We start from the raw sequence: 5,018 nt of genomic DNA, 5'->3' as shown, positions 1-5,018 counted from the left end.
GGCCGGGCTCCCCCCCCAGGGTCAGCTACTAGCCGGCTTCTGCATCCTTCTAGCTCGGCTTCCTCCTGCTTCTGCGGTTGCTGATGGGGCCGCTGCAGGGGGTGGGGGGGGGACTCCTCCTTGGGCTTTCCCCCCCCCGCGCGCTCCTTTTCCCCTCCGCAGCCTCAGCTCACGATTCTGCCCCGCCCACCGACCTTATTAGCATAATAGATGCGGGGTTTCGCCCGCCGCCTTTGCCCGCGCTTCTTTGCCCGGCGCCTTGCCCTGCCCTTCTCCATTGGCATTCTCTGATGCAAGCCGCGCCCACCCTCCCCCCCCGTCTCGTTTGCATAAATCTCTGCACCGCAGTTTCGCCTAAGGCCCAGTTGTCCGAACCAAGGAGTCCATGCGTTGCGTAATACTATAGGATGTAGAGAGGCAAAACCACACCTATTCTATTTTTGAGAGCCTATCAGCTGCCCAGGAGGAAAAAAAAACTATAGCGCTCTATTATTAGCATAACCAAAGGCCCTCCTCGCGTCGCTGCCCAAGCCTTGAGACACGCCCTCGGTCTCCGCCCAGGGAGGACTGTGATTGGGTAGCGCGGCGCGCGCGGAACGAGGCCCGAGACAGCCAAAAGACGCCGCCCAAAGGCTGAAAGGTGTGTAAGGCTTTTTTTCTCATAGAACGCTCAGAACGGAGTTCCGGCACCTTTTTTGCATGGAACCTTGTAGGGTAGGCAAGGCGGGTTGTATGACATGTGTGAGTTCCGGCACCTTTTTCTTTTACAAAAAAAGCACTGGTAAACACCGTAGGATTCTAAATGGTAATTAATCGGAAAGTTGTTGTTGTTAGTTGCGAAGTCGTGTCCGACCCATCGCGACCCTATGGACAATGTTCCTCCAGGCTTTCCTGTCCTCTACCATCTTCTGGAGTCCATTTAAGCTCACGCCTACTGCTTCAGTGATTCCATCCAGCCATCTCATTCTCTGTCGTCCCCTTCTTCTATTGCCCTCAATCTTTCCCAGCATTAGGCTCTTCTCCAATGAGTCCTTCCTTCTCATTAGGTGGCCAAAGGATTTGAGTTTTAGCTTCAGGATCTGGCCTTCTGAAGAGCAGTCAGGGTTGATCTCCTCTAGGACTGACCGGTTTGATCGCCTTGCAGTCCAAGGGACTCGCAGGAGTCTTCTCCAGCACCATAGTTCAAAGGCCTCAATTCTTTGGCGCTCAGCCTTTCTTATGGTCCAGCTTTCACTGCCATACATTGCAACTGGGAAGACCATAGCCTTGACTATACGCACTTTTGTTGACAGGGTGATGGCTCTGCTTTTTAGTGTGCTGTCTAGATTTGCCATGGCTTTCCTCCCAAGGAGCAAGCGTCTTTTAATTTCTTGGCTGCAGTCCCCATCTGCAGTGATCTTGGAGCCCAGGAAAATAAAATCTGTCACTACCTCCATTTCTTCCCCATCTATTTGCCAGGAATTGAGAGGTACTGTACAGTAATTAACCCTGGGCGCCTCAACGGCCCTACCTCTCCTTGGAGGACGACTATTCGATAGAGTCTTAATAATAATCTATGTTATATCATATTTTGACAATAAAGGTTCATTCATTCATATTTCTATTGCAACGTAGAATGTACAGAGAGTTCTCGACTTATGACCACAATTGGGTCCCAAATTTATGTTGCTAAGTGAGACATTTGTCAAGGGAGTTTTGCTCCAGTTTACAACCTTTCTTGCCACAGTTGTTAAGTGAAGGCCCTCCTCACATCGCTGCCCAAGCATTGAGACACGCCCTCGGTCTCCGCCCAGGGAGGACTGTGATTGGATAGCGCGGCGCACGCGGAAGAAGGCCTGAGACAGCCAAAAGACGCCGCCCAAAGACTGAAAGGTGTGTAAGGTTAACACCATAGGATTCTAAATGGTAATTAATCGGAAAGTACTGTACAGTAATTAACCCTGGGCGCCTCAATGGCCCTACCTCTCCTTGGAGGAGGACTATTCGATAGAGTCTTAATAATCTATTTTATATTATATTTTGACAATAAAGCTGCATTCATTCATATTTCTGTTACAACGTAGAATGTGCAGAAAGTTCTCGACTTATGACCACAGTTGGGTCCCAGATTTATGTTGCTAAGTGAGACATTTGTCAAGGGAGTTTTGCTCCAGTTTACGACCTTTCTTGCCACAGTTGTTAAGTGAATCATTGCATGTTAAGTGAATCCGGTTTCCCCCATTCACTTTGCTTGTCAGAAATTTGCAAAAGCTGATCACATGACTCCAGGACTTGGCAACTGTCATAAATATGAACCAGTTGCCAAGCATCCGAATTTGGATCACATTACCTTGGGGATACTGCCATGTTCATAAGTGTGAAAAACAATCGAAGGTCACTTGTTTCTGTGCCATAGTAACTTTAAACAGTCACTAAACAAATTGTTGTAAGTCAAGGACTACCTGTACAATATTACAATATAGGAGGTCCATTATTATTACTGTATTAAACCAGGACTCCTGCCTTGGGCAGCGGATTGGACTAGAAGACCTCCAAGGTCCTTTCCAGCCCTATGATTCTATGACTACTCTTCTTCGTCTTTGTGTTATAAGATGCATTTAATTTTTAAATTATTTGTAGAAGACTTTTCCTCCAGTATGTCTGTGGAGATTCTCAGTCATCCAGGTCAGGGGTGTCAAACTGGTGGCCCACTGGCCGGTTGCGTCACGTGCAGGCCACCCCAGCTCTGCAAAAGCAAAAAACATCATGATACATAATGATATGTCGTGTGACGCGATCGAGTTTGACACCCGTGATGCAGGTCATGGGTGCTTTTTCAAGAGGCAACTGAATGTCTTCAGCTCTGACTGGATGGTGGGGAGTTTTTCTCCCGTAGATTACCCCCAAACTCATTTTAAAATAATTCCACAAAAAAGCCAATTGAAGACTACAAAAGCATTGTTCAGGTTTCCAAATTGCTCATCATAAATAAAAATCTGATGAAACCGCTTTGAGGTTTGAAGCCAGCAGACTGTTTTGGGACTGAGTGATTCTATAAGACTTCTTCAATAAGGGTTAATAGAATTTTCCCCCCTTATTTAGGAGGTTTATTCGTGCTTTTAAAAATACCGATGCAATGTTACAGGCATGCAGTTTTCTTCACAGCTAGACAGAATTGGTCTGATAAGGTTTTCTTTTAAGAAAACCAATACACAGGCCTGGAATTCCAAATCCTAACCAGATCTGAACTTGCTTAAGCTATCAAATTCAGAAGAGGTCAGGCCTCAATAATACTCCCAACAGCCCTATATAGTAGTCTAACCACATATCATTTTCCTCAAATTGCTGACTCCTTGACAGTGATTTATCTGAGATCAGAGTGGGTGTCTAGCAGAAATAGACTTTGGACAAGAAACACCTAATTTGTAAACTGTTGTCCCATTGTGGAAGGAGAGAATTCAAATCATATTCTGTAGAAGATTCTCCTTATATAAAAGAAAGATACAAAATTAATGCAGCTTATGGAATTGCACTCCTTAACTTATTTTTGATTGGTAATAATTTTTGAAACAAGGTCTGGGTTCTTTCTCCATTCACCCACAAAATGCCCATGTTTATGAGAAACCGACTATATTACTCCTATTCATGTGAAAAAGTTGGATTTCTTTATTCTTGATTGTGACAGTTTTGAATCTTGTCAAATGAAGGGTACACTATCCCAGTCATATATCTGGGCCAATGTACAGTATCTGCTCAGTTATGTCTTAGCATCTAACCCAAATACACAAGTAATGGGGCTTGTATCACAATGTTACAACGTATATAATTTGTCCCCTATTTCACTCCTCATCCCCCATAGATTTTTTTATACTAAGTAGTACACACAAAGGGAAATAAATAAAAGTGTACAAAGTGTAGTTGATAATCCTCAACTTAAGATTGCAAAGGGGATAGGAAAATTCATTATTAAATAGGAGTCATTAAATGAGGTGTCACATGATCACTTCCAATTTTACAGCCTTTTTTTGGACATGTCCATTAAGCAAATCACTGTGGTCATTAAGTGAGACACCACGAGTGCAACTTGCAACCTTCCCTGCTGATTTCCCAATTGACTTTGCTTGTTGGAAGCTGGCTAGGAAGATCACGAATGGTGATAATGTGACTGCAGGATGCCGTGACAGTCGTAAGTGTGAGGATTGGTCATAGGTCTTTTTTTTTCAGTGCTGTCGTGGCTGTGAACAGTCACTAAATGAATAGACATTAAGTGGGGTTTACTTATAACATTTCAATTAAAAACAAACATGAACATCAAATGTGATTGCCTACAATCAAACTTGGGTCCTCAGGCCCACTGAAATAAAATAGGATTTGGGGTCTTTCTAAATGCAAAGTGGGTCGAGAAAAAGTGTACTTCAGATACAACCTGTTCCAAGGTGTTGGATCTGTTACTGTGGAAGTCTAAGGTAACTAACAGAAGACCATCCCTTTAATATATTCACTGCCTTTAGCATTCAATTAATACAATATATGCATTTCTGGAACATCTGGTATATCACATTGATGCAAGCTGTACGTGTATACTATGGAATTGAGGGATTGGCAGGATATGAACCTTGCTATACCAGAATTTGTTGGTTTTGCAAGCCATTCCCAGTCAACTAAGTCAACTCTTTTTCTGTACTGATCACATCAAATGGGGTTTGCCAACTCTTTTCAGAAACTTGCTAGATACCATAGGAGACAGGGTTGCAGAGGGAGCATCAGCTTCTCTATTCCCTGGCTGAAGGTCAAAGGCGGCCAAATGTCTCTTCCCTCGATGCACACAGAATAATGTTTTTCTGAAGCTTGCAGAGCAGCTGGGTTCTTCACCTGATTGTGTTACACCATCACCAGAATGCTGGTATCAGCAAGATGACTCTTTTCCTTGTGTATGGTAGATTCTATCGTCCTCCAGGAGAGAAGACAATTTTCATTTCAGTAGGAACATTTTTAAAAGATTTACTCTTGTATACAAGGCTCGCTTCTGAACACGAACC

Source organism: Vipera berus (assembly GCF_964194415.1).
Source record: "Vipera berus genome assembly, chromosome: Z".
Lineage (NCBI taxonomy): Eukaryota > Metazoa > Chordata > Lepidosauria > Squamata > Viperidae > Vipera > Vipera berus.
Note: the sequence above shows the minus strand (reverse complement) of the source record.